Genomic DNA, 12,949 nt, shown 5'->3' on the forward strand with positions numbered 1-12,949 from the left:
CACACCCTTACGAGACGGCGGCACTGCCACACACACACGCAGAAGAGACGGCGGCACGACCTAAGAACTTCTTCCCAGCATCTTGAAGTGCCAGTCCCTTAGACTGGAGGAGTAGAGCGCAGAGCTGCTGATGCAGCCCAGATTGACACCGTAAGTCACAGCTGACCAGAAACGTCCAAAATACAAGCACCGTCCACGCTTTTGGCTGATGATACAAGAATCCAGCACCCGATTGGCTCTACGCCAATTAACACCGACATTTCGGATCCCAAGATAGCACCTGAGAGGCCCGTTGGGCCCCCGGAGCACAGCGAGACCCCGGGATCGTCTGACAGGCACGAGGCGAGCTTCCCGAACTACACGACAACAGGCGCCGGCGGGAGCTGCCCTGCCCGGCAGATGCTGGCATCGCACCGTAACGTTCCCTGACCCCTTATCTGCCCGAAGGGGACCGCTCCTAGACTGCGCTTTTCTGTCTGAGAACTTTAAACCCACCCTGCGATTCCCAGCCCCTTCCCAGCCCTCGTGCCTCCACTTATCTTTCAGAGGGCCGAGGGACTGAATCCACCTTCAACAGAGGAAAATGCCACCTATGCTAACGGAGATCTTCCCGCAGTTGTCGCTTTCTCCATCGTCGCCTACAGTAAGGAAAGCGAGAACACGCACGCTATCGAGCCCCCAAATAATATTTATCCATAGTAGCCTACGGTTCATTGCTCACCTTGGCTGAGTTCTGGGAAGTACATTTGAATGATCCACCGGGGGCCGCCGCATGCTGCAAAAGTTCTGGAGACAAGATGCTCTTCCAGGAGAAGAGATGACATTAACAACTACTAATACAGCAATACAAACCAAAAAACAACACTCCCTCTCCATTGTAGTCAGGAATCTTGGGAAAATGCAAAGCACCTGAAAATGAATCAACAAATGAAACATAATGATAAACAACTTTTCTACTACAGCTGTTGTTAAACCTTCGCTGTTCCTGAAGCTCTTACATCAAACAAGCACCTCTGCTTGTCCAAAGACATCTGCCTATTTGGATTAAACATCTCAAAAGCTGCTGAAGGAGCAGCAGAGAACCACCACTGAAGAGGCTCTGGAGCAGAATGAGCTCCCTGCCTGGGGACCGGGGCTCAAATACCCAGGGCTCCGCCCACCCCTTCCCACAAACCCCTGGGAAAGGGGCAGGGTCATTCACCCCAGACCCCCTCACCACCCTTATCAAATTACCTGGAATCTCCCTGAAAATGACAGCACCTGCACTTTATTGCTGCTATTGCAGCTACAATGAGACCGAGTATGGATTTCAACTTAGTTTTTCTAGGGAGCAGATAGAAAGTGAAATACAACTGCCAGCACTCCATCTCCATTGTAGTCAGGAATTTTGGGAAAATGCAAAGCACCTGGAACCGAATCAATGAATGAAACATAATGACAAACAACCTTTCTACTACAGCTGCTACTGAACCTTTGCTGCTCCTGAAGCTCGTACCTCGAACAGACACCTCCACTTCTCCAAAGACATCTGCCCATGTAGATTAAACGGCTCCAAAGCTGCCGAGGGGAGGGGTCGATCATCCCAGGCCCCGCCCACCACCCTTATAAAATCACCTGGACCCTAACTAGAAATGACAGCACCTGTGGGAGATTTAAGGGATTTTCTTAAGGTTGTTGTGCAGATGGGTTTCTGTTAGATAGAGATTTATTTCTGAACTAGACAAAGCAACTCCAAGGTTGGCGCGAAGGCTGAAAAACAACATCTGTTATGAGAGTGAGGTAATTCTATAATAACAAGACCTGAACGTGGACGATATCCGATCAGCCGACGCGTGTTTGGAACGTGGACGCTTATCGGGAAATAACTGCGTATATAAGGAGGCTTGTCTCTGTAATAAATGGCTTCGCTTGAATTCGTGTTGAGTTGCGTGGAGTCCGTGAGTTTGCGCCCTCGCAAGCGGTGACCCCGACGTGATCCCTAAGGAGAATTTACGGAAGGCGCACGACCGCTGCAGGGAGTGAGCCCGAGCTGGAACGGCTCGGCTGGACCATGACCGGGACGCGGGCTGCGTGACCCCCGATTGATGGCTACGGAGTGACAGAGGAGGGATAAAGGATCCGATATCGTCGCAACGGACGCCCAAAGAGGTGAGCAGCTGGGGGCGAGAGGAGATGGGGCAGAATATTTTTAAAGAAGAAGAAGAAATACTGCGGCTCCTCTTGCATATTCTCTCTAAGAGAGGGGTGAAGTATGAGGAGAGTAACCTCAAAAGATTGTTAATTTGGTGCAGAGGCAGTGGGTTTCCTGCTGACCTGTTAGGAGTTTTTCAAATAAAGACCTGGGAAAAAGTGGGAACTGTGTTGTGGAAGGCGATTAGTCGCAGTGAAAAATATATTCTCAGCCTTGTAACCACCTGTAAACTGGTAATTACTACAGTGAAGCAATTAAAACCTGGAAAGACTGTTATAAGCATTAGTGACTCAAAACTTAAACTTGAACTTTGGGATGATATGTAAAAACCTAACCCTAACCCTAAACCCTAACCCGGTGTGAAGTGGCTGGGGCGGAGGTGTGAAGTGAAGTGGCCAGGCAGGCCAGGAGTTCAGGAGGGGACCGGGAGTTCAGGGAGGGACTGAAGAATTCAATAGGGGACCTAGGAGTTCAGGGGGTAACCCAAGAGTTCAGGAGCGGACGCAGGAGCGCAGGAGCGGACCCAGGAGTGCCCCAAAGGACCCAGGAGTTCAGTAGGGGACCCAGGAGTGCCCCAAAGGATCCAGAGTTCAGGAGGGGACCCAGGAGTACCCCAAAGGACCCAGGAGTTCAGGGGGGAACCCAGAAGTTCTGAGGGGACACAAGAGTTCAGGAGGGGACCCAAGAGTGCCCCAAAGGATTCAGAGTTCAGGACGGGACCCACCCAGGAGTTCAGGAGGGGAACCAGCAGTGCCCCAAAGGACCCAGGAGTTCAGGGGGGAACACAGGAGTTCGGAGGGGACCCAGGAGTTCAGGAGGGGACCCAGGCGTTCTGAGGGGACCCAGGAGTGCCCCAAAGTACCCAAGAGTTCGGGAGGGACCCACCCAGGAGTTCAGGAGGGGACCCAGCAGTGCCCCAAAGGACCCAGCAGTTCAGGGGGGAACCCAAGAGTACTGAGAAGACCCAGGAGTTCTGAGGGGACCCAAAAGTTCCCCAAAGGACCCAAGAACTTAGGAGGGAACCCAGGAGTGCCCCAAAGGACCCAAGAGTTCAGGAGGGGACCCAAGAGTTCAGGAGGGGACCCAAGAGTGCCCCAAAGGATCCAGAGTTCAGGAGGGGACCCAAGAATTCAGGAGGGGGACCAGGAGTGCCCCAAAGGACCCAGGAGTTCAGTGGGGAACCCAGGAGTTCTGAGGGGACCCAAGAGTTCAGGAGGGGATGCACCCAGGAGTTCAGGAGGGGACCCACCCAGGACTTCAGGAGGGGACCCTGGAGTTCTGAGGTGACCCAGGAGTTCACGAGGGACCCATTCAGGAGTTCAGAAGGGACCCATTCAATAGTTCAGGATGGGGACCAGGAGTGCCCCAAAGGACCCAGGAGCTCAGGGGTGAACCCAGGAGTTCTGAGGGGACCCAAGAGTTCCCCAAGGGACCCAAGAGCTTAGAGGGGGACCCAGGAGTGCCCCAAAGGACCCAAGAGTTCAGGAGGGGACCCAGGAGTACCCCAAAGGACCCAGGAGTTCAGTGGGGAACCCAGGAGTTCTGAGGGGATCCAAGAGTGACCCAAAGGACCCAAGAGATCAGAAGGGCACCCAGAAGTTCAGGAGGGGACCCACCCAGGAGTTCAGGAGGGGACCCAGGAGTTCAGGGGGGAACCCAGGAGTGCCCCAAAGGATCCAGAGTTCAGGAGGGGACCCAGGAGTGCCCCAAAGGATCCAGGGTTCAGGAGGGGACCCAAGAGTTCAGGAGGGGACCCAGGAATGCCCCAAAGGATCCAGAGTTCAGGAGGGGACCCAAGAGTTCAGGAGGGGGACCAGGAGTGCCCCAAAGGACCCAGGAGTTCAGTGAGGAACCCAGGAGTTCTGAGGGGACCCAAGAGTGCCCCAAAGGACCCAGGAGTTCAGGAGGGGACGCACCCAGGAGTTCAGGAGGGGACCCACCCAGGACTTCAGGAGGGGACCCTGGAGTTCTGAGGTGACCCAGGAGTTCAGGAGGGACCCATTCAGGAGTTCAGAAGGGACCCATTCAATAGTTCAGGATGGGGACCAGGAGTGCCCCAAAGGACCCAGAGGCTCAGGGGTGAACCCAGGAGTTCTGAGGGGACCCAAGAGTTCCCCAAGGGACCCAAGAGCTTAGAGGGGGACCCAGGAGTGCCCCAAAGGACCCAGGAGTTCAGGAGGGGACCCACCCAGGAGTTCAGGAGGGGACCCACCCAGGAGTTCAGGAGGGGACCCACCCAGGAGTTCAGGAGGGGACCCACCCAGGAGTTCAGGAGGGGAACCACCCAGGAGTTCAGGAGGGGAACCACCCAGGAGTTCAGGAGGGGAACCACCCAGGAGTTCAGGAGGGGACCATGAATTGCCCCAAAGGACCCAAGAGTTCAGGAGGGGACCGGCCCAGGAGTTCAGGTGGGACCCGCCCAGGAGTTCAGGTGGGACCCGCCCAGGAGTTCAGGAGGCACCCGCCCAGGAGTTCAGGGAGGGACTGAAGAATTCAGGAGGGGACTTAGGAGTTCAGGGGGTAACCCAGGAGTTCAGGAGCGGACCCAGGAGTGCCCCAAAGGACCCAGGAGTTCAGCATGGGACCCAGGAGTGCCCCAAAGGATCCAGAGTTCAGGAGAGGACCCAGGAATGCCCGAAAGGACCCAGGAGTTCAGGGGGGAACCCAGCCGTTCTGAGGGAACCCAGGAGTGCCCCAAAGTACCCAAGAGTTCAAGAGGGGACCCACCCAGGAGTTCAAGAGGGAACCCACCCAGGAGTTCAAGAGGGGACCCACCCAGGAGTTCAAGAGGGGACCCACCCAGGAGTTCGGGAGGGGACCCAGCAGTGCCCCAAAGGACGCAAGAGTTCAGGGGGGAACCCAAGAGTACTGAGGAGACCCAGAAGTGCCCCAAAGGACCCAGGAGTTCAGGGGTGAACCCAGGAGTTCTGAGGGGACCCAAGAGTTCCCCAAAGGACCCAAGAGCTTAGGAGGGGACCCAGGAGTGCCCCAAAGGATCCAGAGTTCAGGAGGGGACCCAAGAGTTCAGGAGGGGACCCAGGAGTGCCCCAAAGGACCCAGGAGTTCAGTGGGGGACCGAAGAGTTCAGGAGGGGGACCAGGAGTGCCCCAAAGGACCCAGGAATTCAGTGGGGAACCCAGGAGTTCTGAGGGGACCCAGGAGTGCCCCAAAGGACCCAAGTGATCAGGAGGGCACCCAAGAGATCAGGAGGGACCCACCCAGCAGTTCAGGAGGGACCGAACCAGGAGTTCAGGTGGGGACCCAGCAGTGCCCCAAAGGACCCAGGAGTGCCCCAAAGGATCCAGGGTTCAGGAGGGGACCCAGGAGTGCTCCAAAGAATCCAGGGTTCAGGAGGGGAACCAAGAGTTCAGGAGGGACCCACCCAGGACTTCAGGAGGGGACCCATTCAGGAGTTCAGGAGGGGACCCATTCAGGAGTTCAGGAGGGACCCATTCAGGAGTTCAGGAGGGAGACCAAGAGTGCCCCAAAGGACCCAGGAGTTTAGGGTGGGACCCAAAAGTTCAGGAGGGACCCACCCAGGACTTCAGCAGGGGACCCATGAGTTCTGAGGGGACCCATTCAGGAGTTCAGGAGGGGGACCAGGAGTGCCCCAAAGGATCCAGAGTTCAGGAGGGGACCCAGGAATGCCCCAAAGGACCCAGGAGTTCAGGGGGGAACCCAGGCGTTCTGAGGGGACCCAGGAGTGCCCCAAAGGACCCATGAGTTTAGTGGTGAAGCCAGGAGTTCTGAGGGGACCCAAGAGTTCCCCAAAGGACCCAAGAGCTTAGGAGGGGACCCAGGAGTGCCCCAAAGGATCCAGAGTTCAGGAGGGGACCCAGGAGTGCCCCAAAGGATCCAGAGTTCCGGAGGGGACCCGCCCAGGAGTTCCGGAGGGGACCCGCCCAGGAGTTCCGGAGGGGACCCGCCCAGGAGTTCTGGAGGGGACCCGCCCAGGAGTTCCGGAGGGGACCCGGAGTTCAGGGAGGGACTGAAGAATTCAGGAGGGGACCTAGGAGTTCAGGGGGTAACCCAGGAGTTCAGGACCGGACCCAGGAGTGCCCCAAAGGACCCAGGAGTTCAGTGGGGAACCCAGGAGTTCTGAGGAGACCCAAGAGTGCCCCAAAGGACCCAAGAGATCAGGAGGGCACCCAAGGGATCAGGAGGGACCCACCCCGTAGTTCAGGAGGGACCCACCCAGGAGTTCAGGAGGGGACCCAGCAGTGCCCCAAAGGACCCAGGAGTTCAGGGGGGAACCCAGGAGTTCTGAGGGGACCCAAGAGTTCCCCAAGGGACCCAAGAGCTTACAGGGGGACCCAGGAGTGCCCCAAAGGACCCAAGAGTTCAGGAGGGGACCCAAGAGTTCAGGAGGGGACCGAGGAGTACCCCAAAGGACCCAGGAGTTCAGTGGGGAACCCAGGAGTTCTGAGGGGATCCAAGAGTGACCCAAAGGACCCAGGAGTGCAGGAGGGGACCCACCCAGGAGTGCAGGAGGGGACCCACCCAGGAGTGCAGGAGGGGACCCACCCAGGATTGCAGGAGGGGACCCACCCAGGAGTGCAGGAGGGGACCCACCCAGGAGTGCAGGAGGGGACCCACCCAGGAGTGCAGGAGGGGACCCACCCAGGAGTTCAGGAGGGGACCCACCCAGGAGTTCAGGAGGGGACCCAGCAGTGCCCCAAAGGACCCAGGAGTTCAGGGGGGAACCCAGGAGTGCCCCAAAGGATCCAGAGTTCAGGAGGGGACCCAGGAGTGCCCCAAAGGATCCAGAGTTCCGGAGGGGACCCAGGAGTTCAGGAGGGACCCATTCAGGAGTTCAGGAGGGGACCCAGAAGTGCCTCAAAGGACCCAAGAGTTCAGGAGGGGACCCGCCCAGGAGTTCAGGAGGGACCCGCCCAGGAGTTCAGGAGGGACCCGCCCAGGAGTTCAGGAGGGACCCGCCCAGGAGTTCAGGAGGGACCCGCCCAGGAGTTCAGGAGGGACCCGCCCAGGAGTTCAGGGAGGGACTGAAGAATTCAGGAGCGGACCCAGGAATTCAGGAGGGGACCCAGGAGTGCCACAAAGGATCCAGAGTTCAGGAGAGGACCCAGGAATGCCCCAAAGGACCCAGGAGTTCAGGGGGGAACCCAGCCATTCTGAGGGAACCCAGGAGAGCCCCAAAGTAACCAGGAGTTCAAGAGGGGACCCACCCAGGAGTTCAAGAGGGGACCCACCCAGGAGTTCGGGAGGGGACCCACCCAGGAGTTCGGGAGGGGACCCAGCAGTGCCCCAAAGGGCCCAAGAGTTCAGGGGGGAACCCAAGAGTACTGAGGAGACCCAGAAGTGCCCCGAGGGACCCAGGAGTTCAGGGGTGAACCCAGGAGTTCTGAGGGGACCCAAGAGTTCCCCAAAGGACCCAAGAGCTTAGGAGGGGACCCAGGAGTGACCCAAAGGATCCAGAGTTCAGGAGGGGACCCAAGAGTTCAGGAGGGGACCCAGGAGTGCCCCAAAGGACCCAGGAGTACAGTGGGGGACCGAAGAGTTCAGGAGGGGGACCAGGAGTGCCCCAAAGGACCCAGGAGTTCAGTGGGGAACCCAGGAGTTCTGAGGGGACCCAAGAGTTCCCCAAAGGACCCAAGAGCTTAGGAGGGGACCCAGGAGTGCCCCAAAGGATCCAGAGTTCAGGAGGGGATCCAGGAGTGCCCCAAAGGATCCAGAGTTCAGGAGGGGAACCAGGAGTGCCCCAAAGGATCCAGAGTTCAGGAGGGGACCCAAGAGTTCAGGAGAGGACCCGCCCAGGAGTTCAGGAGGGGACCCAGGAGTTCTGAGGGGACCCATTCAGGAGTTCAGGAGGGACCCATTCAGGAGTTCAGGAGGGGGACCAGGAGTGCCCCAAAGGACCCAGGAGTTCAGGGTGGGACCCAAAAGTTCAGGAGGGACCCACCCAGGACCTGAGGAGGGGACCCAGGAGTTCTGAGGGGACCCATTCAGGAGTTCAGGAGGGGGACCAGGAGTGCCCCAAAGGACCCAGGAGTTCAGGAGGGGACCCAAGAGTGCCCCAAAGGATCCAGAGTTCAGGAGGGGACCCAAGAGTTCAGGAGAGGACCCGCCCAGGAGTTCAAGAGGGGACCCACCCAGGAGTTCGGGAGGGGACCCAGCAGTGCCCCAAAGGACCCAAGAGTTCAGGGGGGAACTCAAGAGTACTGAGGAGACCCAGAAGTGCCCCAAAGGACCCAGGAGTTCAGGGGTGAACCCAGGAGTTCTGAGGGGACCCAAGAGTTCCCCAAAGGACCCAAGAGCTTAGGAGGGGACCCAGGAGTGCCCCAAAGGACCCAGGAGTTCAGTGGGGGACCAGGAGTGCCCCAAAGGACCCAGGAGTTCAGTGGGGAACCCAGGAGTTCTGAGGGCACCCAAGTGATCAGGAGGGACCCACCCAGGAGTTCAGGGGGGAACCCAGGAGTGCCCCAAAGGATCCAGAGTTCAGGACGGGACCCAGGAGTGCCCCAAAGGATCGAGGGTTCAGGAGCGGACCCAAGAGTTCAGGAGGGACCCACCCAGGACTTCATGGCGGGACCCACCCAGGACTTTCTGAGGGGATCCAGGAGTTCTGAGGGGACCCATTCAGGAGTTCAGAAGGGACCCATTCAATAGTTCAGGACGGGGACCAGGAGTGCCCCAAAGGACCCAGGAGTTCAGGAGGGACCCACCCAGGAGTTCAGGAGGGACCCACCCAGGAGTTCAGGAGGGACCCACCCAGGACTTCAGGAGGGGACCCACCCAGGACTTCAGGAGGGGACCCATTCAGGAGTTCAGGAGGGGGACCAGGAGTGCCCCAAAGGTCCCAGGAGGTCAGAGAGGGACCCAGGGGTTCTTAGGGGACCCAAGAGTGCCCCAAACGACACAGGAGGTCAGGAGGGGACCCACCCAGGAGTTCAGGAGGGGACCCACCCAGGAGTTCAGGAGGGGACCCAGCAGTGCCCCAAAGGACCCAAGAGTTCAGGGGGGTACCCAGGAGTGCCCCAAAGGATCCAGAGTTCAGGAGGGGACACAAGAGTTCAGGAGGGACCCACCCAGGACTTCAGGAGGGACCCATGCAGGAGTTCAGGAGGGACCCATTCATGAGTTCAGGAGGGGGACCAGGAGTGCCCCAAAGGACCCAGGAGTTCAGGGTGGGACCCAAAAGTTCAGGAGGGACCCACCCAGGACTTGAGGAGGGGACCCAGGAGTTCTGAGGGGACCCATTCAGGAGTTCAGGAGGGGGACCAGGAGTGCCCCAAAGGACCCAGGATTTCAGGAGGGGACCCAAGAGTGCCCCAAAGTATCCAGAGTTCAGGAGGGGACCCGCCCAGGAGTTCAGGAGGGGACCCGCCCAGGAGTTCAGGAGGGGACCGGGAGTTCAGGGAGGGACTGAAGAATTCAGGAGGGGACCTAGGAGTTCAGGGGGTAACCCAGGAGTTCAGGACCGGACCCAGGAGTTCAGGAGAGGACCCAGGAGTGCCCCAAAGGACCCAGGAGATCAGGAGGGCACCCAAGGGATCAGGAGGGACCCACCCCGTAGTTCAGGAGGGACCCACCCAGGAGTTCAGGAGGGGACCCAGCAGTGCCCCAAAGGACCCAGGAGTTCAGGGGGGAACCCAGGAGTGCCCCAAAGAATCCAGAGTTCAGGAGGGGACCCAGGAGTGCCCCAAAGGATCCAGAGTTCCGGAGGGGACCCAGGAGTTCAGGAGGGACCCATGCAGGAGTTCAGGAGGGGACCCAGAAGTGCCTCAAAGGACCCAAGAGTTCAGGAGGGGACCCGCCCAGGAGTTCAGGAGGGGACCCGCCCAGGAGTTCAGGAGGGACCCGCCCAGGAGTTCAGGGAGGGACTGAAGAATTCAGGAGGGGACCTAGGAGTTCAGGGGGTAACCCAAGAGTTCAGGAGCGGACCCAGGAATTCAGGAGGGGACCCAGGAGTGCCACAAAGGATCCAGAGTTCAGGAGAGGACCCAGGAATGCCCCAAAGGACCCAGGAGTTCAGGGGGGAACCCAGCCATTCTGAGGGAACCCAGGAGTGCCCCAAAGTACCCAGGAGTTCAAGAGGGGACCCACCCAGGAGTTCGGGAGGGGACCCAGCAGTGCCCCAAAGGGCCCAAGAGTTCAGGGGGGAACCCAAGAGTACTGAGGAGACCCAGAAGTGCCCCGAGGGACCCAGGAGTTCAGGGGTGAACCCAGGAGTTCTGAGGGGACCCAAGAGTTCCCCAAAGGACCCAAGAGCTTAGGAGGGGACCCAGGAGTGACCCAAAGGATCCAGAGTTCAGGAGGGGACCCAAGAGTTCAGGAGGGGACCCAGGAGTGCCCCAAAGGACCCAGGAGTACAGTGGGGGACCGAAGAGTTCAGGAGGGGGACCAGGAGTGCCCCAAAGGACCCAGGAGTTCAGGGGGGAACCCAGGAGTTCTGAGGGGACCCAAGAGTGCCCCAAAGGACCCAAGTGATCAGGAGGGCACCCAGGAGTTCAGGAGGGACCCACCCAGGTGTTCAGGAGGGACCCAACCAGGAGTTCAGGTGGGGACCCAGCAGTGCCCCAAAGGACCCAGGAGTGCCCCAAAGGATCCAGGGTTCAGGAGGTGACCCAAAAGTTCAGGAAGGACCCACCCAGGACTTCATGGCAGGACCCACCCAGGAGTTCAGGAGGGGACCCATTCAGGAGTTCAGGAGGGACCCATTCAATAGTTCAGGAGGGAGACCAGGAGTGCCCCAAAGGACCCAGGAGTTTAGGGTGGGACCCAAAAGTTCAGGAGGGACCCACCCAGGAGTTCAGGAGGGACCCACCCAGGAGTTCAGGAGGGGAACCATGAGTTCTGAGGGGACCCATTCAGGAGTTCAGAACGGGGACCAGGAGTGCCCCAAAGGATCCAGAGTTCAGGAGGGGACCCAGGAATGCCCCAAAGGACCCAGGAGGTCAGAGAGGGACCCAGGGGTTCTTAGGGGACCCAAGAGTGCCCCAAACGACACAGGAGGTCAGGAGGGGACCCACCGAGGAGTTCAGGAGTGGACCCATTCAGGAGTTCAGGAGGAACCCATTCAGGAGTTTAGGAGGGACCCATTCAATAGTTCAGGAGGGGGACCAGGAGTGCCCCAAGGGACCCAGGAGTTCAGGGTGGGACCCACCCAGGAGTTCAGGAGGGACCCACCCAGGGCCTGAGGAGGGGACCCAGGAGTTCTGAGGGGACCCATTCAGGAGTGCCCCAAAGGACCCAGGAGTTCAGGAGGGGACCCAAGAGTGCCCCAAAGGATCCAGAGTTCAGGAGGGGACCCAAGAGTTCAGGAGAGGACCCGCCCAGGAGTTCAAGAGGGGACCCACCCAGGAGTTCGGGAGGGGACCCAGCAGTGCCCCAAAGGACCCAAGAGTTCAGGGGGGAACCCAAGAGTACTGAGGAGACCCAGAAGTGCCCCAAAGGACCCAGGAGTTCAGGGGTGAACCCAGGAGTTCTGAGGGGACCCAAGAGTTCCCCAAAGGACCCAAGAGCTTAGGAGGGGACCCAGGAGTGCCCCAAAGGATCCAGAGTTCAGGAGGGGACCCAAGAGTTCAGGAGGGGACCCAGGAGTGCCCCAAAGGACCCAGGAGTTCAGTGGGGGACCGAAGAGTTCAGGAGGGGGACCAGGAGTGCCCCAAAGGACCCAGGAGTTCTGTGGGGAACCCAGGAGTTCTGAGGGCACCCAAGAGTTCAGGAGGGCACCCAAGTGATCAGGAGGGACCCACCCAGGAGTTCAGGAGGGACCCACCCAGGAGTTCAGGAGGGGACCCAGCAGTGCCCCAAAGGACCCAGGAGTTCAGGGGGGAACCCAAGAGTGCCCCAAAGGATCCAGAGTTCAGGACGGGACCCAGGAGTGCCCCAAAGGATCCAGGGTTCAGGAGGGTACCCAAGAGTTCAGGAGGGACCCACCCAGGACTTCATGGCGGGACCCATCCAGGACTTTCTGAGGGGATCCAGGAGTTCTGAGGGGACCCATTCAGGAGTTCAGAAGGGACCCATTCAATAGTTCAGGACGGGGACCAGGAGTGCCCCAAAGGACCCAGGAGTTCAGGGTGGGACCCAAAAGTTCAGGAGGGACCCACCCAGGAGTTCAGGAGGGACCCACCCAGGACTTGAGGAGGGGACCCAGGAGTTCTGAGGGGACCCATTCAGGAGTTCAGGAGGGGGACCAGGAGTGCCCCAAAGGACCCAGGAGTTCAGGAGGGGACCCAGGAGTGCCCCAAAGGATCCAGAGTTCAGGAGGGGACCCAAGAGTACTGAGGAGACCCAGGAGTGCCCCAAAGAACCCAGGCGTTCAGGGGTGAACCCAGGAGTTCTGAGGGGACCCAAGAGTTCCCCAAAGGACGCAAGAGCTTAGGAGGGGACCCAGGAGTGCCCCAAAGGATCCAGAGTTCAGGAGGGGACCCAGGAGTGCCCCAAAGGACCCAGGAGGTCAGAGAGGGACCCAGGAGTTCTTAGGGGACCCAAGAGTGCCCCAAACGACACAGGAGTTCAGGAGGGGACCCACCCAGGAGTTCAGGAGGGACCCACCCAGGACTTCATGGCGGGACCCACCCAGGAGTTCAGGAGTGGACCCATTCAGGAGTTCAGGAGTGGACCCATTCAGGAGTTCAGGAGTGGACCCATTCAGGAGTTCAGGAGTGGACCCATTCAGGAGTTCAGGAGGGACCCATTCAGGAGTTTAGGAGGGACCCATTCAATAGTTCAGGAGGGGGACCAGGAGTGCCCCAAAGGATCCAGAGTTCAGGAGGGGACCCAGGAATGCCC

The sequence above is a fragment of the Patagioenas fasciata genome, chromosome 6 (genome assembly GCF_037038585.1).
Source record: "Patagioenas fasciata isolate bPatFas1 chromosome 6, bPatFas1.hap1, whole genome shotgun sequence".
NCBI lineage: Eukaryota > Metazoa > Chordata > Aves > Columbiformes > Columbidae > Patagioenas > Patagioenas fasciata.